The following is a 25,964-nucleotide window of genomic DNA, read 5'->3' as shown; positions in this document are numbered from 1 at the left end:
CCCATGCTGTCATTTCAATTTTACATACCTCTGCTATATGGCGATGAAAATCCTCATTTGGATTTCATTCCCTCTTGTAAAGGACTTGGATGATGCATTTCTTAAGTATAAATGGTTGGGGGAATCTGCTTCTCAAAAAGCGTATTAATTTTGTAATAGAAGGGTTCTGCCCCTCATTTTAGAGCATGGAAAATATATTTTATAACTAGTTGTCATTTGTTAATTCTGTGGTAAAGAAGTCAATTGTTGATTGGCTGCTGATCTGGAAACTGTGTATTTAAAGCTAGCTCTCTTTAAAACTTTCTTAAAAATATTTTATTTTTTCCCAATTAACTATAAAAATAATTTTTAACCTATGTTTTTTAGAATTTTGAGTTCCAAATTCTTTCCTACCCTCCCTTTCCTCTTCTATCATTGAGAAGGTAAATAATCGGACAAAAGTACAGTCATATAAAAACATATTTTCATATCATTCATGTTGTGAAAGAAAACACAAGGGGGCATCTAGGTTGCACAGTGTATGGAGCACCAGCTCTGAAGTCAGAGTTCAAATTTGACCTCAGATATGAGCCATGTTACCTTGGGCAAGTCACTTAATCCCATAGCCTTGGAAAGTCACCCCTCCCTACCACAAAGTAAAACACAAACAACCCTTCCTCAAAAAAATAAAATAACGCTATGCTTCAATTTGCATTTAGATTCTATCAAGTTTTCTTCTATGCAGGAGAATAGTAGTTTTCACCCTAAATCCTTTGGAATTGTCTCGAATCTTCCTATTTCTGGGAACAGCTGGGATTGTATTTCTGGGAACAGTTGATTTGTTGTTCAATAATGCTGTTACTGTGTATGGTATTCTTCTGGTCTGGTTCACTTTACTTTGTATCAGTTCATTTAAGTCTTTCCAGGTTTTCTGAAAGCATTCTGCATATCATTTCTTAAAGCACAACAGCATTCCATCATAATCACACAACTTGTTCAGTCATTTCCCAATTGATTCTTAGCCACTACAAAAAGAATTGTAAAGCTAACTTTTCAAAAGTTACAAATTGTAGCTGTCTGTAACACTCCACTTAAAAGGAGGAAAATGAGAAAGAAACAATAGCAGGGTCATGTCTCATTGGTCATATGGTAATGAACTTAATCGAAATATAGAGAGCTAAAAATTTTAATTTTTTTGTATCAGGGATTTCATTGGCAGTTTGGTGAAGTAAATGCTTTTTAAATGCTTAAAAACAAAATGCAAAGATAACAAAGGAAACTAATTACATTAAAATACAGGTCAAAATATTTTTAAAAATCATTTAAAAAGCACAAGTACATACACCTGAGGTTTTTTAATCCCTGACCTAAAGCATGTTTCCCCACCCAGAATTTATATCTCATTGTCTTCTCATTTGACTACAGCCAACAGTGTTAGTTGGTTTCTTTGGAATGTATGCCTGACTCTGGCTCAGAAACCATTCGAAATAGCCTTCTTCAAGTAGTAAATAGTTCAGAAATAAAAGCTATACAGGCTCAACTCTCATAGAGATTTCACTGGGAGAGTATGATGGCATGCTTACCATCCTCTCCCAGCCTTTATATAATGAGAAAGTTTCATCTGGTGAAGAAAAGAATGTGAAAGCAGAGCAGAAACATTCAAGTCAGCTGGGTTTCTTAGCTATTGTTCAGAAAGAGATGGGCATCATGGAAAACTAAATGTCATTCTTTGAACTTTCAAAAATGAAATAAATGAAAGGTAGCTTTCCTGTCTTAGGTGCACAGTAATCTGGGCAGACTCATTCCCTCAAAAAGTGTTGTGGCAAAAAAAATATAGATTTAAAGCTTTAAATAAATTTTAGAATTATAAATTTTCTATCAAAGATTGATAGTAAGTTAGGAATTTTGGAATACTTTATTAGTTTTTTCTCCTCTAGATTGATATTATAGAGTAAATATTATCCTCTCCCACAAAAACAAAGCAAAAACAAAAATAAATTAAAAAAAAACCCTCCCAACCAAACCAAACCAAATCAAACAAAAAAAACTTAATATCACCATTAGTGACTGAAAATTTTGACTGATAGACCACTGATCTGGCAAAGTTTACATTTCATTTCTAGATACTCCCTCTCTCAACAATGCATTTTCATTTGCAAGCCCCCCCATGCCTGGAATTCTCTCCCTTCTCATCTATACCTCCTAACTTCCTCTAAGGCTCAACTAAAACAACAATCTCTGTAAAAGAGACCATTCTTAGATTCATTTCTTACCTACCATCAATCACTGAATAGGTGTTGTCTCAGACAAATTTATCAGTTAAAATCCTTAGCTTAAAAAGGCCAAGATTGGGGCCATCTCCAGTCATCTGCCAGATCTATGTCTTGCCTCTTCACCCAGATGACTCTGGAGGAGAAAGTAAGACTGGTGACTTTACAATGCCCCATCTCACTTAAATCCAATTCCCTAACAAGTCATGGTATCACATTCCTGATGTCATGATCCTCTTTGACAACCAAGGACAGACAACAACAAAATCTTATCTTCTACAGGAAGCCTCTCCTGGTTCCCTTCCCTCTGTTGATTATCTTCCAATATCCCATTTATATCTGTATCTATATCTCTCTGTCTCTATCTCTGTCTTTGTACATAGTTACTTGTACACTATCACTCCTGTTATACTTTGAACTTTTTGAGATGGGGATCATCTTTTACCTTTCCTTTTATTTCTAACATTTTGCATATAGTTCTTTAAATTAGACACTTAAATGTTTATTAAGTCATTGATTTCCTCTGGAACATAAGGAGCTTGCCTTTAAGCCCAATAATAAGATCATCCAATCATAGTTTCTTTTATTTTTCAGACACATTTTGAAGACAAGGCTAGCTTTGTTTTTACCTTTCTATCTCTGACATTAGCAGGAAGTACTTAATAAATATCTATTCAACTGAAATCTTCCTTATTGTTTCATTTGGGGATTACAGGCACACCTAGCATATGCATTTGAGAACAGTAAATCAAGAGAAACATTTAAAAAGCTAACAAGGAAATAAGGAGTATTGGTTCCTGAAGCTGCTTCTTATACCAGATAAAATGTTGAAGAATTTTCTGTTTAGGAACAATGATGGTAAATTCCTGCAAGATGGTTGGCTGAGTTTAGTCTTGCTGAGTTAAGACTCGTTGGCCATATCCACAGGTCTGGAACAGAGCCAAGCTTAAGCTTATGTCCTCAGTCTTATATTAGCCCCAGTGCTGGGCCAGACTAGACTTCTACCTCAGCATCTTCTAACAACAATAGTTCAGATAAATTGGGGCACCAGTATATGTTACCACAAACCCTAACATAATCATAATACTGGTATCATCATTTGTAAAAAAAATTCTGGTATCTTATAGATTGCTCTCCAGTTAGTTCATGAATAAGCTGTGTTTTCCTAGAAAACAGACTAGACTGTAGGGCAGGGGCTGCTTTTCAGACATCTTCTACATCCTTCCTAATGTCTTAAATATTTCTTGAATTTAAGCGAGTTATTGCAATTCAAGGAGTGACAGCTGTAGAAAACTGCACTTATTTCCCTTCTTTCTTCCCTCTTCCCCCTACCCCCTTCTCTCACCATTCTCGTAGGTTTGTTTCTAATTATATTTAATTTTCCTTACATCTCTGTCAATTATTATGGCCTTTGGTATATTGGGTGATGTCAAATCCCCTATGAGAAACATTAGCAAGATACCAAATTCTGCTGCGAGTGCCTTCAAGCTCTCCAAATGTTCAGCATCCCTCTTCCAACTCTGTTTCCTACATGACTTTTAATTTACCACACAAAGAATTCAGGTCTTAGTCACATCATGTGACTCTATGAAAATTTGGAAGCTATTGATTTAAAAACCAAGGCAAACAGGAAAAAAGTCTTTGTCTAGGACTAGTTTTAGTATGAAAGAAGTTTCCAATAGTCCTAAAATCAAACCTTAAGATTTAGTCTTGTGTTTGAATTATCCTCAATTAAAAGCTCTAGCCTCCTGCTGCTGATGGCTGTCTATGCAATTATCCTGTCATCAGTTAATTCAATGAAACCTATTAACCCACATCAGACAATGTATTTATCTACAATAGATGTTATCTACCCCTTCAGACAAGACACCTGTCATGCTTCAAATCTGCTGTCTCTTTGTTGGGGCTCAATACTGTCAGTACTAAAGTGTTTCATATGTATTACAGAATTCTTATTGAGAGTGTTTTTGAAATTCCCCCAAAGATAGGAAAGACATGAAAAACACAGAATTTGAAAATCCAGAGCAAAAAGGACAAAAACTACAGATATACCTTTTTATTGTGCTTAGTTTTATTATGCTTTATAGGTATTACATTTTTTTTTTTGGTTTTTGCAAGGCAATGGGGTTAAGTGACTTGCCCAAGGTTACAAAGTTAAGTTTTAAGTATCTGAGGTTGGATTTGAATTCAGGTCCTCATGACTCCAGAGCTGGTGCTCTATTCACCGTACTACCTAGCTGCCCCTATTGCATTTTTTAAAAAAAATAGATTTGAGGGGCGGCTAGGTGGTGCAGTGGATAAAGCACCCGCCCTGGAGTCAGGAGTACCTGAGTTTAATTCTGAGCTCAGACACTTGATAATTACCTAGCTGTGTGGCCTTGGGCAAGCCACTTAACCCCATTTGCCTTGCAAAATCCTAAAAAAAAAAAGGAAAAAATAGATTTGAGGTTTGTGGGAGCCCTGTGGCCAGAAAGTCTATCAGCACCATTTTTCAACAGCTTGTACTCACATCATATTTCTAAGTCATATTTTGGTAATTTTCATAATATTTCAAACTTTTGTTTTGTTTCTACAAGGCAATGAAGTTATGTGACTTGCTCAAGGTCACACAGCTAGGTAATTATTGTGTCTGAGGCTAGATTTGAACTCAGGTCCTTCTGATTCTATCCACTGTGCCACCTGGCTGCCTCTATTTCAACCTTTTAAATTATTAATATATCTGCTATGGTAATTTGTAATTTGTGATGTTTGTTGTTATTTTAATTAATCTGTGAATATTTTGTATTCTGACTGCTCCATTGCCCAGCTATTTGCCTATCTTTCTCTCTCTCCTTGGGTCTCTCTTTTGAAGGCTCAGATAATGGTTAACATTTTTGTAAAACAAAAACTGTTTTTAAATTAAGGACTGTATTTTTTTTTTTGCAAGACAATGGGGTTAAGTGACTTACCCAGGTCACACAGCTAGGTAATTATCAAGTGTCTGAGGCTGAATTTGAACTCAGGTACTGCTGACTCCAAGGCCGGTGCTCTATCCACTGCACCATCTAGATGCCTCAGAACTGTATTTTTAAAAGAGATGATTCTATTGCACATTTAATAGACTACATGTCTTTTTATATGTAAGCACTGGGAAACCAAAAAATTTGCATGACTTACTTTATTGTGATATTTGCTCTGTAAATGGTGATCTGGAACTAAATCTTCAATATCTCCAATGTAAGCCTGTACCAGTAATGCAAACCTCTTGAGCATCTCTGTAAACAAATATCTGCCTTTGTCATGTATTTTTTGTCTATTACTCCTCCCTGTCAAAAAATGAGACCTTACTGTTGTGCCTGGAATGATGAAGCTGCTAGCTTCCTTTCCTGATGTTTCTAGAGCTTTCTTGAGTTTCAAGGTAATTATCACAGGATGGACCAGAGGCAGGGGCAAGGCGTAGCACTGGGGACAGAAGAAAGAAAAAAAAACAGGATTTGGAAAAGGTGAATGTAAAGGAGTATGGACTCTTTCTCTTATCTTCAAAAACAAAGGTCATTGGGAGTGGTGCTGGTTACAAATGGTGGAGCACATTTATGCAAAGGAAAGGGAAAATGGAATTCTGCTAGAAGTGAGAACTGGAGAGCCATCACCAAGAAGGATGTCAGTAATTCTTCACTGCCACCTAACAAAGTTTCATCATCTTAGTGATAGTAACAAAAAAATCAGGGAGATGTTAACTAACTTAGCACCATACTGTTTTACTCTATGAGCTGTAATGCTTTCTTTCTTTTTTTTATTTTAGTTTTTTTTTTTTTGCAAGGCAATGGGGTTAATTGGCTTGCCCAAGGCCACACAGCTAGGTAATTATTAAATGTCTGAGGCCAAATTTGAACTCAGGTATTCCTGACTCCAGGGTCGGTGCTCTATCCATTGTGCCACCTAGCCGCCCCTGTAATGCTTTCTTGATGAAGAGGTAAGGAGATGACAAGGGATCTAAGCAATGAAGAATGTGTAGAAAGGCAGCAAAGTAGTGAAGGGCTGTTGCATCAAGGTAAGGGTTGGGACAAGCTGGGAACATCATCATGGTGGCAATGGTAGAAGAGATCCTGGACCAAATGGAAGAGTTCCTTAAACAAACTGAGGAGTTCTCATTCCAAAAAGGGAATTGAGAGAGATGGAACCCAGGATCAATTTGGTGATATGGAAGAACAAATTTGGTCCTTGCTATTTACTGTTCCATCAAATTATGAATTGTGCTGGTCCAGGGGAAAGAGATCAGTTCTTTAGTTAGCTCAAGGCCTTTCCCTGTTTGGAAGGATGTGGGGGCTTAAACCCAGGGTGGTAGTATAAATGGAAAGGACTGTATAAGATCCTTAGGGAAAATCCATCAGAGGAGTTGCTTGATTTTCTAACAATTCTGAATTCATTCCCCTTGTAGAAGGTACTTCCTAGGTACTATAAATTTGGCATGTGCACTAGGTCCCTGAGGAAACCAAGGACCCATTGGAATGGGAAAGGGAATTGTTTTGATTATTTATAGACTCAGGTGGAAAAGCTTTTATATTTCCTGTTGGACTAAATAAAATTTATCTGGTGGTCCTTGTTTTGCTAGCTTGAGTTCTTGCTTAAGATTGAGAGAGGTTTAGAAATGGGTCAAATGAAAGTATTTTTTTTTAAGGTTTTTTGCAAGGCAAATGGGGTTAAGTGGCTTGCCCAAGGCCACACAGCTAGGTAATTATTAAGTGTCTGAGACAGGATTTGAACCCAGGTACTCCTGACTCCAGGGCTGGTGCTTTATCCACTGCGCCACCTAGCCACCTCTGAAAGTATTTCTAAAGGAAAATCTGGCTGGGTACATAAACCAAAGAAGTTAATTACTGAGAAGTTTTCAAGACCCAATGCAAACAACTTTAGCAATGGACCATGGATTAATTTATGCCTAAATCTTAGTGCTACAATTAAAGTTTTTGTTGTCTCTCTTAAAAATGTCCTGTGGGAAACCTATTTTTACTTTTCTTTTTTCTCTGTGTATTAACATATACATGTGTGACATGTTGTGGTTGGTTGGTCAGTTCTGTCCAACTCTTCATGACCTCATAGATCCTACTGTCCATGGGATTTTTCTGGCAAAGATAATGGAGAAGTTTGCCATTTCCTTTTGAAATGGATTAAGACAAAGAGGTCAAGTGACTTGCCCAGGATCATACAGCTTGCAAGAGTCTGAGGTCACGTTTGAACTCAGACCTTCATGATTTCTGGTCAGTGCTCTATCCACTGAGCCATCTAGCTCCCTATGTGTAGCATGCTTTCTCTTTTGACCCAGTTCTGCTGCTGTAAACAGTTAGGTTGGGTGATAGGAAAGGAAGGGACAGATACAATGAGTTTTTTATATTCTAGGTATTATATTAGGTGCTTAAAGTGGGGTATAGTTTGTCCTTAAGAAGCATATAGTTTAGATGGGAATATAAGATATCAAAATTTATAGGCAAGAAATCAATATAACCTGTCAACCAATCAGTATGTGATGTATATGCTAAATGTAGTAAATATGCTATGTCAGGAAAGGCTTTGTGGAGAATATGGGATTTTAGATGGAACTTGAAAAAGAATTGATGAAAAAAGGTTTGGAGTTAGGATTGCAAATTTACTTGGGCAAACAATTTGGAATTGAGAATTCAGTGTTGCAAATGTGAGTTGGAACCAAACTATAAAGATGATATCTAGCTAAGGGCAAATAACGTCTTTATTTTCCTCATATATAAAATGAAGAGGTTGAACTTTTGTGAGAGTGATGATCAGCTAGATGTCATAGTAGATACAGTGCCAGACTCAGAATAAGAAAGAGTTTAGTTCTAATCCTACCTGAGACACTTATTACCTTTGTAATACTGGGGCGAGACCCTAACCTCTTTGTTCTTCAATTGCTTCATCTGAAAAATGAAAGGATTGGGTCCACTGACCCCTGAATTTTCTTCAGATCTAATCTATGATCCTATGACCTCTTCAATTTCAAAATCCCATGAAATAGGCCTTATGAAGAAAGGCATTAAGGAATGTATACTGTGGGGGAGAGAGAGAGAGAGAGAGAGAGAGAGAGAGAGAGAGAGAGAGAGAGAGAGAGAGAGAGAGAGAGAGAGAATTTTTAACATTTCTCACTCTCACACTCTCAGTTTAATTATTTAAGGCAAACCAATTACTCTCAAGAAGCAGAATCATGACTGTGTTAAGAAAAGCAAGGGAGAAGAGTCTAGTTGGTGAATCTTGGGCTGTTTTCTAACCTTTCCTCCAATGGTCCAGTATTATATATTGGGAATCCAAACCAATTGCTCAGTAACTTGAAAATACCATTCTCAGCAAACCACCCAGCCTGCTTTCTCTAACTGATTGGAATAGCTCCAGGGCACAAGACCTACCTGCTGGAAGGTTTCCTGTGGCTTTTAAAGCTTTTCATGAAAACAGGATTTTCTCTTGCCTGATAATTTGGATTGATCAACCTTCATGGTTATTTAAAACCAGAGGAAGTGCTTTGGATTAGTGGAAAGATGTGATAACTGCTGCTTGGCTTTAATTAAAGTTAAATGGCAGCAGTGAGTTAAAGATATGTATGTTCTATCTATCAGGGCAGAGAAAGAGAGCAGCCCCAGAAGGTTTGGCAAATGTGCAAGGGGGCACATAGTTGGCATAGGGTGGTCTTGTAAGAAAATGTAGTTTATACAATCCTGACACGATGAGAGTAAGGTTTTGTGCAAAGCCTCTTTCAGACTTTTAAGTGGCAACATAAGTATTGAAAGGTCAGGATTTCTCTGAGCTATATTCTCAGAGGCTATAACTTTACCTGCTGGGCTTAGATTGCTTCTGTACCTTTTCCTTGTTCATTTACTTATACAAGTGAGTGGAAGAAACTCAGAAGCAAAAATCAGGGAGAACCCACCAGAACTGTTTTGTGGATATTGAGGAAAATGGCCATTGCTGAATTATGTCCTGGTCTGTAGAAATAAATTTAAAAAGCATAGTGATTAGTCACCATAAACTAGGAGGAGGTCTGACAAAGAAGACTCCTAGCCCTATACTAGAAAGGAGTATAGGATAAAAGACTAAGTCTGAAGGCAATAGCTTTCTGAGAAAACCTGTCCTTAGTACTAAAGGGCTTGGCAGAGGGCTGGGGATCAAGGTCTTCTGCAGAGGAGCTGTCCAGAAGAACAGCCCCAGAACTGTCCAGAGGAGAAGTATATATGAACCTTGAACAGAAAGCAGAATCTCATAGTACTCCATACAGACTGTTAGATAAAATTCACTGAGAATAGCACAGAGACACTGGCAAGTATCAGAGGTGTGAGTGGCTTCTTTTCCCATGTTCCTGGACTGTATGATTTCTTTATGTAGATACCTCTCTATGAATCTTTAGAAAGATTGCTGGAAAGTATTGGAAAGTATCCCTCCAGTTTATAAAGAAGATATTATTGTTTTTCATGTTATTTTAGTAAATGTCTTTGTTATGAAGGAAGCACAACTTTTGGCTTACTACTATATTGAAAGTATAACACATTGGGTGAGCTTATAGTTTTAGAAATTTAGATTCATGAAGTACCATGAAGCAAGATACCTCAGGACTTAAATTTGTGAGTCCAAGTTAAGAGGAGTTAACTCAGTAGGGGTGCTCTACTACTGAAGTTCATCCAAAATCTCCATCTTGAATACCCCAGTATATGAGGAGTGTATTGAGGAAAAATCAGTATTTATTTTTTTCTGTTTTCAAAACTGGACAGTTTTGAAATACATTTTTTTTTAGATCTTTTGTAAGGCAAACAGGGTTAAGTGGCTTGCCCAAGGCCACACAGCTAGGTAATTATTAAGTGTCTGAGACCAGATTTGAACCCAGGTAATCCTGACTCCAGGGCCGGTGCTTTATCCACTACGCCACCTAGCCGTCCCTGAAATACATTTCTTTTCTTTTATAAGTCTGACTAGTTGCTTAAGAGAACTTTTTATGGCTGAATGCCTAGGCACTGCTATCTCTTGTATATTTTATCTATTTTGAGTATGGATGCTGATAAGAGTACAATGGGTATGGCATTTCTAGAACTGAGACTAGATGTGTAGCTAGGGAAACATTCTGGACTCTCAGCTAAAGGAATATTATATGACTTAAGAGACAAGAATATTATGAGCTTTCTGGATGTGTATAGATATTTTGGGAAGATGTGAAGTTTTTACCAAGTGATATATTAGGATAAACACAAAATCCTGCTGGTGTTCAATAAGTTACTTGAAATTATGGGCCCTTTTAAAATTCTTGACATGATGGAAGTTTGAAAAAAGAAATTGCAAATGATTCAACCTCTGCAGAAACTGAAAAAAATACTGAATAGAATCAAATTCTAATTAATCAATGAAAGAATATCTGTTAATATATATCAGAACTGATGCAGAAGAAAAGGTCAGTTGAAGGATCTTGCAAGACCAGCTTTAATTGCTGTTAGGCCTCCACATTTCCCATTGTATGCTGCTAGATGCTAAGCATGGATTGCTTGACTCTTAGTGGAGCCCAAGTCCTAGTATAAGGGATTAAAAATGGAAACTCACAGTACTTTCTTTGGGGGGGGGGGCGTGTCCATCAAATAAGAAACCCTTGGAGTCCTAGTTGGAACATGCCACTGATGGCATATAATGGTGGAAATAGACTGAGGTAGAGAAATATGGATGATTATTGGAAGACTTTAGAGGACTTTTATAATGTGATGTATAGTCAACCATTCTATAACCATTTATTAAATACTTACTATGCTAAGTGCTAGGAATAAAAATTGTTTGTTGTCTGTCCTTCATTCTCAAAGAAGACCATTACATCAAGGAGGTAAAGCTATAATATACATGTGAATTGGGTTTAAGTGGAGGTATGCTGTGCAATGTCACCAACCTCACTTTCTTCTCCAGAGCCATCTGGATCCAGTGGTGATATGAATCAGGACAACTGGAGATGGCCCTGGATATGAGGCAATCAGGGTTAAGTGACTTGGCCAAGGAAATGTCAAGTTTATGAGATCAAATTTGAACTCAGGTCTTCTTCTAGGGTTGGTGCTCTGTCTACTGCACCACCTAACTATTCTTTTGGGGATAAAAATACGAGTGAAAAGAAAGGCAGTCCCTTCCCACAAGGAGCTTCCATTCTTTTATTTTTTTTAGGTTTTTGCAAGGCAAACGGGGTTAAGTGGCTTGCCCAAGGCCACACAGCTAGGTAATTATTAAGTGTCCAGGGCTGGTGCTTTATCCACTACACCACCTAGTGCCCCAAGGAGCTTCCATTCTAATGAGGGAAGACAATACGTGAAAGGCAGCTGAAGGGGATTGGGGGGGGTAGGGAAAGTACTCATCCAGGGACATAATAAAGAAATCCATATTGTAGCCTGATGGGAAAAGAGAGCATTAAATCTTAAATATATATTTGAATAGTTATTAAAATATATATTCAATATATATTTAAGAATTTCACATAGATATCATTAGTACTTTCTGTATCAAACTGACTACTCAATTTGCTAGTCTCAAGAGTATTGAATTTTAATTATACTTTGAACATGTATTCAATAGTGTATCTAAAATACACAAAATACATCGATACCATAGCATAGAACATATTCAATATATTTAAATATTTATTATCTATTGAATGCACATTCAAAATATACTTAAAGGTGAGTAAAGGTCTCTGATTTTGTGTTGCAATTGAATCACCTGCTACAGAGGACTGTGATCAAGGCTTCAGTGCTAATTGGAATGCATGGACCAGGTGATAAGTTGGGATAAGAATTCTTAATGTTTAGTGTATGTGCAAGGTAACAGACTCATGGAAAAATATTCTAGCTAGTAATGTATGTATATATGTGTGTGTGTGTGTATACATGCATACATATATATGTGTGTATACATATATATGTATATATATACATATAGTGTGTTAAGATTTGTAATGTTCTCAACAAATATCTATCTTATCCTCACAATGTGGAGAAGTAGGTAGTATACTTATTTCCATTTTACAGATAAAACTAAAGTAGACAGAGGTTAAGAGACCTGTTCAGGGTCACAGAGCTAGTAATTATGTGAAGCCATATTTGAACTCAGATTTTGACTCCAAGTCCAATGCTCAGGTCAGCATACAACAGCATCCTTGGTGCCTTGATCCATTTCCAATGTTTATTCAGTTCTGGTATTTTTATCACAGTGCTTAGAAATCCTCTATTATATTAAAGGTCCATTTTCCTCCCCATAGTATTATAATGTAATTTTTCCAGTTGTTATTTTTTTCTGCTTGTTTTCAGTTTGTTTTTCTTTTACATCATGCTTCATGTACTCAATCTTTATTTTTCTATTTTGTTAACATATATTTTTAAAACTTTACATCTCTCTGATATTTTGAACTGCATCTTCCAAATGTTGTCATTCTCTTTTACATATTTATTGTTTCTATGGTTTGTCCTTTGACCCACTCATTCAGGATGTTGTTATGCAGTCTGCATTTAGGTCTGTTATCTTTTGCTTGTGTTCATTGTATAAGGTAGTTGCAGATCACTAGTCTGGGGAATGTCTGCTTTTGAGAAAAAGTAGTGTCTGACTAAAGTCTGTCTTAACAGTTCACTGGTTTTTGAGCCCAAGTTTGCATAGAACTCTAAAAGAAATAGTTACTGAAGCAGTTATTAAAACTCAGAGTTCTGAGACAGTGGTTGCTCATTTTGAATGTGACAAGTTTTAGTATGCTGGAGCAAATAGAGTACACAATATGCTTCAGTGATTTTGATAGGAAGAATTGAATGGCAGAATTTTAGGTTAATAACTAGAAAAATATAGATACTAAAGCTGTTTTGTGATTATGGAATAATTGTAATTTATCTGATCATAGACATAAAATGAGAATTGGTTACTATCCACAAGCTAACACGGGGCTATTCACAAAGATGACTTGGAGTCTGAACCCAAAATTTTAAGAAGGGAAAGATGTTAGAATTGTATCAGCTAAGCTTGAAACCATAGACACTAAAGATGCTATTGAGGACTTGGTCCAGATGAGCAGAGAAACAGCTGGGAATGAGTCACTCCCAGTTTTGTATTCTTTATAACTTGTGAATGAATTATATAGGATGTGAGCCATCAGATCTTATGCCTTTTAAAAGGAGCAAATGTGATTGCTTTTACAGATCATTGTCTCTGTTACCTATACATTATAGTCTATAACTTTATCAAGTGGGTTGGAAGGAACTTAATTCATCAGGGTTTCCTCAACAACTCCTTCTATTAGGCAACTAAATAGTGTAGTGGAGAATGGTGATTAAATGGTGATTAAAAATCAGGAAGACGAGTTCAAATATGGTCCCAGATGTGTGACTCTGGACAAGTCACTTTACTTTTATTTGCCTCAGTTTCCTCAACTGTAAAATGTGGATAGCACCAGCCTCCTAGGGTTGTTGAGAAGATTAAATGAGATAATAAAGTGCTTTACATGGTCACTGGAATGTAGAAAATACTATATGTGAATTATTGATACTATTACATAAAGTAGACTGTGATGGGAAGAAAGGAAATGCCTAAACAAAGTGTCATAGGAACATTTCATCAGGAACAGAGATCATTTCTAGCTAGAGGGATTAGAGAAGGAAGTTGCTCCTGAACTAGAATTTATCTGAAAAGAATGATTTCAAAAGACAGCGAGGGAGTACATTCCAGGAATAAATGGAGATGGACAAATTCTGAGTGAAATTAGCAGGGGAAAAAGAGGGTAGCCATGCTTGTGAAGGAAAGTAGAGAGAAATGATGTTGAAAAGGGAGGGTAGAATCAGATTGTGGAGAACTTTAAAATCAGGGACAAGTTTTCTCTATTTTGAGACCCTCATTTCCATTGTTTTATGGTATAGTTCTTAGTCTCTTTTTCTAGCTCAAAGGAGAGAATAGTGCCTAGATTTTAAATAAGCCTCTGACTTTTTGGCCAAGTTCCCATAAGTCAACGTCCTCATGAGGACAACCCTATTTCTGTTTCTTTGACTTTTCTATAAGGTCTACAGTATATTGCTGTCCCTCCTTCCTGGTTCTGACCTCTCAGGTTACAACATGCAGTGCCCCCACCCAACTCCTGCCCATTGCAACTTCCTAGATATTAGGCAAAGGGTATAAGACTGTTTCCTCTCTTAATTTGCTTAGTAAGCTCTTTCTAGCCAAAGGTCAGTTTTAGCCCAATTCTTGTTCAAAGGATCACAATTTTTAAAATGGTGAGGCAGCATTGTAGTATAATCTATTTTATCTCTAAGCAGATGTGAAAAGGAGACATTATTTGGTATCAGGGATTTTTTTTTTTAAACTGCTTAGGTAATAGAACCAGAATTGAACATACTACAAAGTATCACGGAACTAAAGTTAGAAGTGTCCTGAGAAGCTGTCTCTAGTCAAAGCCCCTCATTTTGCAGATGAAAATACGGAGATCCAGAAATTGAGTGAATTCTTCATAGATTTCATAGCATTGAGGGTCTAGGTGTTGGCTGTTTATTTGATATCTCAAAGAGATATACAGGCCACCACCCAGATGTTTTGTCTATTTGAAGATAAACATTCAGTTATTTCCTGTTACCTATAAACTCCAAAACAGGTTTCAATGGCATGCTTTTGAATATATATTTTACTCAGAAAGTCTTAAAAAACTAGTAAAAGAAAAAAAAAAGAAAATGAAGAAGCCCATCAACCAGTGGAACGGATGGAAAAATGTGAACTTACAAGCTGAAAAAATAAATGTCTTAAAAAAAATACTATTTTCCATTTGTCCACATGGATTTCTAAGTTTAACTTAGCCATAATTTTTAGGACAAAGCTGACACATTTAGAATGAAAGTAAGAACCTCCTGGTTGTTGAGAAATAGAATAGTTTTACAGAGTTATCAGGTGTTATTAACAGCCCAAGAGTTATTGTCTTTTATCAGTCCTCTGAGATTGTTAACAATACTTTGCTTCTCTTTATTTTGATGCTGGTGTCAGGTACCTTGCCTGTTGTTGGTCAGGAAACATGCTTCTATCTCTCTGGTTTCCAGGGAAAGAAACTTTAATTATAGACATCTCATGGTAACTCTCAGGTAAGGCCAGTATATATTGATCAGAGGGGAAAATAATTGGGGGGATAATATCACCTTATCTGGGTGAGGATTATCAGGGGGCATCCCTCATGGTTAGTTATATTCTTTTGTCATCATGGTATATCTCTCCTTGTTCAAAGTGATAAATACAAAGAATTTTAAGACTAGGAAGGAATGGAGAGATCATCTAATCCAACCTCATCTTTTTTATAGATGAAAATAATGAGGTGAAATGATTTAACAACCCTTGGCCCCCCCCCCCCCAGCTATCCTGTCTTAATCCTGTCTCCTTACCAATGGTCCACACATTTGTATTCCCCAGCTAATGTTTTCTCTAGAAAGGCAGCCTGATATTACCTATTGCCTCTTGGACATTTAAAACTGCATGTCCCACTTGTCTCAAACACAAATATCTTTCCCTTTTGTTCTAATCCCGAATTTTCCTATTTCAATGAAGGGTACCATCATTCTTTTGGTCCAGCAGATTTGTTAACTTGACTTTTCCTTGACTCTTCACTTTCTCTTACTCAAAAATCTTTCCCATTGTGACCTCTATAACAGCTCTTGTATCTGTGTACTTGTCAGTAGTTTACAGTTTCCACCTTACCTGAGACCATTATCACCCCTTTCCTGGTTTATTGCAATGACTTCCCAATTGTTTTCCTGCTTAATTCCTCTCTCGACTCAGTCTTCCACACAGCTATCAAAATGATTTTCCTAAATTATAGATCTATTCATTTTATTCCTTTACTAAATAACTTCCAGGGGGTTCCTATTTATTATGTTTCAGATAAAATTTAATTCCTCTGTTTAGCTTTTAGTCCCTTTCTCAATCTAGTCATACCCAATCTCATAATCTCATTACAATATGACTTCCTTTTATGCACTTTATGGTAAAGTCAAAGTGGCCTAGTCTTTGTACTCAAAAAGCACTCCATTTACCATTTCTGTGTATTTGCATTAGCCTAAAATATGCTCTTACCTCCCTCTTAAAGACTCTCTTCCTTTCTTTAAGACTTTATTCAAGTACTGCTTTAAAACAAGACAAAGCATTTACTTGAATATATGAATAATGTGCAGCAATAGGAATGTTTTTTATTCCAGCAAAAAACAATTTTAAAAATTTATAATTTTTTTTGATAATTTTTCAGTAGTATCTGACTCTGTAACTCCTTTTTGGGGCTTTCTTGGCAAAGATAATGGGTTGTGGTTTGCTTCTCTAATTCATTTTACAGATGAGGTAACTGAGAAAAACAGGGTTAAGTGACTTGCCCAGAGTCACTACACTTATAAAATGTCTGATGCTGGATTTGAGCTCAGATCTTCCAAATTCCAGGTCCAGTGCTCTATACACTGAGCCACCTAACTGCCTAGCTATAGTAGTCCAAACAGTTTCAGTGTCCTGTCCCCCCTTTATGTCTTTCTATGGTCTACTCAATCCTTTTAATCATTATTTCCTAAAAGAAAGAAGGGGAGGGGGAAGGATGAAAAAAAAGGAAGGGAAAAAACCCAATTTTGTTCAATTTAGGGGAGAAAGATCCTTGTTACTTGAAATTCATAAATGAAATCTTACATAGCAATATTAAATAAAGAAATAAAGAATGCTTTTAGCATGTGAAAGCTAAGGATTTGTGGTTAATTCTTTAATATATGTATCTTACTTTGTTCTATGTCAAGTGCTTTTTAAAAAAAATCAATAAGAAAAAAATGAATTTTCTTTACAACCACCAAAGATGCCTTTTTAAAATAAAGTTTTGATCTTTAAAATGAATTATAGATAAAAATAAAAAGACATTGATTTTGATGATGGCTATTTTTCTTGAGAGGACAGCTAAGTAGTTCAGTGGATAGAGTGCTGAGCCTCTGGGAAGAACTGAGTTCAAATGAATTTAGATACTTCCTAACTATGTGACTGTGGACAAGTCATTTAACCATGTTTGCCTTAGTTTCCTCACCTATAAAATGAATGGGAGAAGGAATGGCAAATCACTGTAGTATCTCTATCAAGAAAATTCCAGAAGGGGTCATGAAGAGTTGGACACAGTATGAATAACAACAAAATTTCTTTGTGAGTTTTCACCAGTATAAAACAGTGACCACAATGACTTAATGGTCAAATAAATCCAGGAAACTTCTCAATCATAGAGCACTTGATCTCCTTGGCAGGAGAAAAGGGATGACAGTCAAGGACAAAAGGGAAAAAGTTTATGTGTAAAATGTAATGAAGATAATGAAAGATAATGAGCATCATTGACTTACAAAATCATCATGGAAAGAATAAGTCTATTGAAAACTTAAAGTGGGATTTACTTATGGTTCCAAGAGCAATTTTAGATGAAATTAGAGAAAGGAAGGGTTCTTAGGACCAGGTCTGTCCCATAGTAAATTCTTTTTTTTTGCAAGGCAATAGGGTTAAATGACTTGCCCAAGGCCACACAGCTAGGTAATTATTAAATGTCTGAGGCTGGATTTGAACTCAGGTACTCCTGACTCTAGGGCCAGTACACTATCTACTGCACCACTTAATCACGCCCCCCCCAATAGTAAATTCTTAACAAATGCTTGTTGAATGATTATTCTAAAACTGCTTCTGTAAAAATTTAAACTTTATGTTTTTTTTAAAGGTAAACTTTATGTTCTAAGACTATCAATTCTCTCCTTCCTTTCTGATGAAAAAATTCTGACTTTTTATTGTAGCCTTTAGGTGACTTATAGCTAGGCAGTTAGGTGGCTCAGTGTATAGAGCACTGGACCTGGAGTTTGGAAGATCTGAGCTCAAATCCAGAATAAATAAGAATAAAACATGACTTGCCCAGACATTTTATTAGTGTGGTGACTCTGGGCAAGTCATATTTTATTCTTATTATATGAATGTTTGAATTCATTCCACATAACAAAATGTTGTCCATTTTTGTGTTCAAAGTATACCTTAAGATTGGTATTGAGTACCTATGATTACCTCTAAATGTGTGCTCATTAAGTTTTGACTTCTGGTTGCCAGTCAGTTTCTTAAAATACTTAGCTTCAGCTTTGGCTTTTATAGCTTGATGTCTGCCTAGAGAAAGAGGGGAAAGGTACAATAAAGGTGGAAAAAGGACAAAATCTCACCCAAAGCGGAGGAGCATGGTGATGGAAAAATCACATTCTTTTCTCTTGGGAATTGCTAGACCATGAAGATATGATTCTCTCCTTATCTACAAGGGCTCAGCTACATAAGCCTAGTGCAGCCCCTCTGGCATCTGTCTAGATTCTCAAGGATACATAGGGAATCCAGTGTGAGATGAAAACAACAAATTATGCCTGTTGAGGCAGGGGTGTAATGAGGGTGGACTTAATTCTTCACATAGAAACTATGCACATACATATGCACACAGATACACACACACACACACACACACAGAGCCTCAAACAATTCTATAAGTTGCCTAAGTTTCAGAAAATGCAGAGGGGACAATTCATGGAATATACACAAAGATTGTCTTTCCTACTTGGAGCATCTCCCAAATGGAATATTCCATGATCTTCAGGACTATATGTGTGAAGATTATGAGATAATGCCAACATTATAACGGAGAGTCTTTCCTGAATTTTGAGATGAGCTGGGTGTTGGGTTAATTATTCTACTTTAGGTTCTATGGACACTTGTGTCTATTCTCTCTTTGGTATAGTACATACTAATTTATCTCCAAATGTTCCATTTAAAGGGTATACCATAACATAATATAATCCTTGCTATTGGATTATATAGAAGCAGCACTATGCCTGGAATCAGGACAACCTGAGTTCAAATGTGATTTCAAACACTAACTGTATGGCCCTGCGTAAGTTACTTAATCTCTGTTTTCCTCAGTTTTATCATCTGTAAAATGGGGATCATAATAGCAACCTCCCTCCCAGAGTTGTTATGAGGATCAAATTAGATAATAATTGTAAAAATGGTACATAGCAAGCACTATATAAAATGTTAGTTAATACTATTATAAATACTAGTACTACTTTTCTTGGAGAAGCTGATCCTGGTTCACTAGGACTAAAGTGATCTGCTAATTATACGAAGTCTGGCACCAATATGGAGAGCACCCAGGATCAGGGGTCACCAGTCATCAGGTTAATAAAGGATAAACTGATCCAATTCAGAAATGGAATAAGTCAAAGCTTTGGTGCCAGTCAGTAATGGGATCAGGTCTATTAGTAATTAAAGGACTTCCAACCTGGACAAAAAAAAAGGGTGACTCAGTCTCAGAAATTAAAAAAAAAGTAAGGAAATATAATTTGTCCATTTTTGTTAATGTGACTGTAGGTAGGTGGAGAATAGGGCACAGCTAAGTCATGGTGGCAGTCTTGACTGGTTAAGTGGACAGATAGTATGGCATAGTGAATGGTGTCCTAAAATAAGCCAGAAAGATCTGGGCAAATCTTGCCTCCAGAGTTACTGTCTATGTATTCTTGGGTCAGAACCAACCTTTCTGGTCTTGTTTTCATATTGATAAAATGGGGATGATAATTGGAGTACCTGCTCCAGGAAGTTATTGTAGGACTTAAGATAATACATATAAATAACTTTGTAGATGTTTGGACCTTTATAGATGTCAGTTATCATTATTTAGCTATTAGTTTAGATCCTTACTTCAAGATTAGTCAACTAAATCTAGGCAGCTGGAATGTGTGTAGAGCCATCCTTGAGCACAGCCAGGTAATCCAGCAGTATGCATTGATTAACCCGAGTGTGGTAGGCATTGTACTATGTGTTGGGGATATAAATGAAAACAAAAAGAAAGGGCTGCTTCTGCTCTCATGGAATTTATATTCAAATGGGAGGACATAGCACATGAAAGGGAGCTGAAAAGCCTGGTGGTGGAGTTGAGAAATGTACCCACTAGGGGACATGGGGGGATTTCTTGAGATTCAGAAACACAGGCAGAAAAGTAAAGAAGTATGATTGGCCTGGGCCCATCCCCACAATGACGCCCCCCCCACCCCCCAAAATAAAAAAGAACTCACAAAATGGAGAATGACTGGGGGAAGTTTCATGGTGAGAAGGAAGTGGAGTTATTGTGGTGAAGACCTATGGGATGATGGAAGTTGGACTGTCCATGTTAATGGTTTTATTTTCTCCCAGTTATACATATGTGGTTATACAACATGGTATATGGAGTAGCTCCTTATGGAGTTTGGTAGGAAGTAGAAGGAGAATTTAATAAGACTGAGATAATAAATAACACTATTGCAAGTGGTATCTTATAACAGAAAAGCTTCATTGCTCTAGAAAGATTATTTTTATTTCTATACATTATATTCCTTATATTCTTTGCTTATATTTCTTCTAAATTTATTTGATTTTTTCCCCTTTTAAAAATTAAATATTTATTAGCAACTTTACACTAAATGCCAGTATGAACTATTAGACTTGTTTAGTAATTATTTACATTTAAATTTACATTAAAGACCTGCTTAGTGTTTTACAAGTATTATTTCATTTGATCCTCACAACAATCCCAGGATTATAAACCTGTTTTATAATTGAGGAATTTAAGGAAGACAAAACAGTTAAGTCATGGTGACAATTCTTGAGGTGCTCAGGGACATACAACTAGTTAGTGTAAAAGGTAGGATTTGAATTCAAGAGTCTTCTTGACTTCAGGCCCAGTATTTTATTCACTATACCAAACTCACTGTTAATTTCATTTATTTATTTATTTATCTCTCTAGTCACTCATTTATTTTTTCATTCATTTACTTATATTTATTTATTTATTCATTTGTTTGTTTATTTGTTTATTTTGTTTTTGCAAGGCAAATGGGGTTAAGTGACTTGCCCAAGGCCACACAGCTAGGTAATCATTAAATGTCTGAGGCCGAATTCGAACTCAGGTACTCCTGACTCCAGGGCCAGTGCTCCATCCCCTCACTGTTAATTTCAAAGCATAAAGCATCATAACATTTTTTGAGTCTTTCTATTTATGTTCCCATTAGGATTATTTGTCTTTTTATTCTAATTTACTTTTCTCATATCATCAATTTCCATACAAATAATCCAATACTCTAAAAGGTCTGGGTTCTCACCACTGTTGAGATTCCCTCAAGTGGTATAGATCACTGCCTTCCTATTCTGACCCATCCTGTGAAACTTTTCCTTGTCCTCCCACAAATTTTCCAAAGGGGGCCCTGATGAACAGATGGACTCTCTATTTTCTTAAGGTTGTGTGCATTTTAATGGATCATGTGAGCTATAGTTCAATTATTCCCCTGCCCTCATTTGTAATGTATATCACCCTTGTTCAAATCTTGTACCTTTACATGATACTTTCTTTGAGTGATCCTAAGTTCTTCTGAGACTTTAGTATTCTATAACTTGTAACTAGCTAGACCACATCATTGGAAAAATACTTGTGTTCAATTTTGAGCATTTGTCCCAAGGAAAAGTTTGCAATCATTTAAAGATGTGGGCAATCTCCCAGAGGCAATCTAACCTAGTCTCTTCCTCCCATTCAGTTCTGGGCAATGATGTCATTCATTTGCAATGACAGTAGGATGATGAAGTAGATAGTACATTAAACCTGGAGTCTGGAAGTCCTGCATTCAAAGAATACTTCAGATATTTGTTGTGTGACCTTAGTCAAGTTATATAAGCCCTTTCAAATCTCAGTTTCCTCAACTGTAGAATGGGGATAATAATCATGCCCATCTTGCAACTTCATATCAAATTCTGAAAAAAAATCTGTTTTCTTCATCTTCCTATTTTTTTTCTCTATAGCTCTGAAAAGAGATGAATCTAGTTTCTAGTAGTGTAAAAGAAAACAAAAAGGAAAGAAGGGTAAGGTGAGATCTATAGGTAACTTTCCTCTCTTCCTTGTTTGGGTCATTCTTATGATTAGCTTATGAATCTTTTCTATCCTGCTGTGATTTTCCCCAAAGATTTGTTTTTTTCTACTCATTTCACCTCTTTTCTCTAGCTCAAAATTTTGTACTAAGGATTTTGCCCTTTTCAGATTTTCTTCCTTTACTTCTCTTCTGTGCTGTCAGCCTCCTGTCTATTCTAAATGTCACTATCTGCGGTTGGCAGGGAATGCTTCTTTCCACCCCCCTCCCTTTTTAATAGCTTGCTAGGCTGTAACCTTCCAAACAAGAACCTTGTTAACCAGAATTGCTCTGAGCTACTGATTTAAATTCCAATCATACTGAGTATTTAAAAAAATGAATGAAACCCAACTTACTCATGGAAGGAGTTTGGCTTCTCTGAGTAGGGTTTGTGGTCCAGCTGACAACCAATGAATATGAATTGGGGAACCAGTGAGTTTCTGTTCTCTTAGTAGGTGCGGAGGTTCCTCATAGTTCTGGATCTAAAATCCTCTTATCCTATGTCAGATTAAGAGAGGAGAAACAAAGGAAGAGACCAGGCTAGATTGCCTTTGAGAAATTGCCCGCATCTTTTAAAATGTCATAAAATTCTGTAGTTTTAATTAATGGTCAATTGCATCACAAAATTTTGTATTATGTAAAGACTCAATCATATAGATTATTTACCCAATTTGGCTCCAGTTTCTTAAAAAAATAAGAGGGTTATAAATGGATGATATCTAAGGTGTGTAGCTCTAACAGTCTTTGACTAGTCCAGTGGAATGGATAATGTTGATGAGAAAGTATAATGAAATAGGGAGTAGATGAGGAAAATGCTTGCTATAGATGGGAAGAGAAAACACATAGACTTGGATATCTTATAAGAGATAAAACAACAGTAACTACTGAGTGTGATAGGAAGGAATTTTCTATGTCAGAATTTTGAATCAGTAACATGTGATCTGGTGATAATGGAGCCTTTAGGAATTTAAAATACTGGTTAATAGCATAATTCAGTCCTTTTAACCAATATTTTTAGAACTACTCTTTTATATTTAGTATTAGAATTTTAGACTCCATTGAATACCCCAATATGGAGGAAGAAAGATCCTAAAGGAAATTTTCTCTGCCAAAATGATAGAAATCAAGAAGGAGGGGCAGAATGCTATTTGTGGGTGTTCAATTTCTCCCAGTTCACTATGTAGCCATTTATAAAGAAAGCACCCTCCCTTTTCTCATAGATTTTTTCCCCTTTAATTTGTTTAACCTGAACTATATCCTCCAAATCCTAGGCTTGTCTGAAATACCAGGTTTAACCAATATCTCATTTGTGATGCCTCCTTTTCTATAAGGAGTCGCTAGAAGAGTGCCTCCACAAGTTCAAGTGTGTTCATAGGCACTAAAAATGATAACTCACAAGTTCCCACTGAGGTTTATATATTTTTCTCTAGTCAGAGAGTTACTTAAAAGTAAACACATTTAATGAAATGGCATAATAAGATTTGTAGCAAAATATTTCTCTCATAAAATATAGTATGCACTCTCCCCCAAGTATGCAATTCATTGGTGGGGAGAATGAGCAAACATAGGGATCATACATGAATGGTGGGGATAATGGATCAGGTGGGTTGGACTACTTACACTTTCAATGCTGCAACATGATGTCTCTTGATGATGTTAGTGTGTGGATTTTTAAAGGTCAGTTCCTTATTGAACATGAATTTTGTCTTGAACATTTTGCTCATTGGGACTGTTTCTTGTCAGATATGATAATATCTCTGTTGGGCCTGTGCTTCTTCCATGTTGGACTCTCACTTGGCTAGAGTGTGGTGGCTAGAACACTCCCTGATAATGAGAGATTAACAACTATTTAATTATAGCCACCATACCAACTAAAAAAAGCCCAAACAACCCCAGGTTAAAACTAGGTCTATCTTTTTCTAAATCAATGTCTTACCTAAAGACCAAAGCCTTTAATTGCAGATAACTCTGTTACTTATAAGTCTTTCATATTCCCAAGATCCTTATCCCATGATTTAACTGAAAATTAATTTAAACAGAAGGTAACCCAGAGAAATCTGGAGCCCACATTACTATCTTAATTATGCATATCTGTCAACTCCAAGGTCTAATTTCTTTGGTGCTGTATTTTGGCCAATGAGAATCCCACACTTCCTGTATTAGCCTCAGCTTCTCCTAGTGCCTTCTAATGCTCTTATCTAATGTATGCATATGCCCAACAATAATCCATAACTTATTTGACTTGTATTTTCCCATTCCCACTGAGAATTTTTATCCCCTTCCTAATTTTATATGACTGAAAAGGATTATTTATTCATTTATGAATTAGAGTGCATTTTTTTAAAGGAGAATGAAAATTAGGACCCCAGATTTATAGGAAAGGATCATTTAGTCTAAGGTCCTCATTTTGTAGATGAAGAAACTAATTAACAAGTTATAGGATGAGAAGGTCCTTAAACTTCATGTATGAGTTATTACAATAGCCTCTGAATAGTTTTCTTGCCTCAACTCTTAGTTCTTCTATTCAACCACTAAAGTGATTTTCTTAGAGCATAGGTCTGATCATGTCACTTCCTCCTCTGAGTAAACTTGCTTCCAGAATCAAATACAAAATACTCTGGCATTCAAAGTCCTTCATACCTTAGTTTCCTCTTACCTTTTCAGTCTTCTTACATCTTATTCTCTGACATATATTTTTCAATCCAATGATACTGGCATCCTGGTTGTTCTACTAACTAGATCCTCCAAGTCTTAGTTCTCTGGGCATTTTTCTGGCTTCTCCTTTGCCTAGAATGCTCTCTCTCCTTGCTCTGACATCTGGATTTCCTTGATTTCCTTGACTTATTTATTTATTTATTTAAATAAAAGAAAGATTTTATTTATTTTGAGTTTTACAATTTTCCCCCTATTCTTGCTTCCTTCCCCCCACTCCACTCCCCACAGAAGGCAGTCTGTTAGTTTTTACATTGTTTCCGGTATACATTGATCTAAGTTGAATGTGATGAGAGAGAAATCATATCGTTAAGGAAGAAAAATAAAGTATACGAGATAACAAAATTACATAATAAGATAATGGTTTTTTTCCTAAACTAAAGGTAATAGTCTTTGGTCTTTGTTCAAACTCCACAATTCTTTCTCTGGATACAGATGGTATTGTCCATTGCATATACCCTCAAATTGTCCCTGATTGTTGCACTGATGGAATGAGCAAGTCAATTAAGGTTGATCATTACCCCCATGTTGCTCCTTGACTTCCTTTAAATTTCAAGTAAAATCTCATTTTTAATGTAAACCTTCCCTCTATTAATTATTTTTTTTTTCTGTATATAGATTTCTTTGTACATATTTAGTGTTTGTTGTTTCCCCTCACTAGATTTTAAGTTCCTTGAGGACAGGGATTATTCTTTTATCTCTTTTTTTGATCTACTTAACCTGGTACATAATAAGTACTGAATAAATGTCTATTATTTGATTGTGGAAGAGACACTCCTGATCACAATCAGGAATCTCAACTTCTCTTGGTCACTACTAAAACTAAAATTTCTGATGCTACCTTTAAAAATCCCCTAGTAGTGAGTTAGATCTGAAACCTCAACCTCCTCCACCAGTTCTAGTATGGTTTCCCACGTCAACTCAAATGTCTTTTAACAGAGATACTCTTCAGCACTCTCCTTTCAAAGTCTCAAAGAGAAATGAGTAAATCATTTCATTGGAATCATTTTCTTAGTGAGCAAGTCAGGTGAAAATTCTCTGCATTCAGTTCTTATAG

At 36.3% G+C, this 25,964-nt stretch overlaps 1 long non-coding RNA gene across 2 annotated transcripts in view; it reads left to right on the top strand.

Annotated features, from left to right (window-relative positions):
- LOC141497030 (uncharacterized) overlaps positions 1-25,964 on the top strand; it is a 180,316-nt gene that overhangs the window by 10,320 nt on the left and 144,032 nt on the right. The gene's annotated exons all lie outside the window — the stretch shown is intronic.

Source organism: Macrotis lagotis, chromosome X (genome assembly GCF_037893015.1).
Source record: "Macrotis lagotis isolate mMagLag1 chromosome X, bilby.v1.9.chrom.fasta, whole genome shotgun sequence".
In the NCBI taxonomy this organism is placed as follows: domain Eukaryota; kingdom Metazoa; phylum Chordata; class Mammalia; order Peramelemorphia; family Peramelidae; genus Macrotis; species Macrotis lagotis.
Note: the sequence above shows the minus strand (reverse complement) of the source record. Positions and strands in the feature narration are given on the sequence as shown.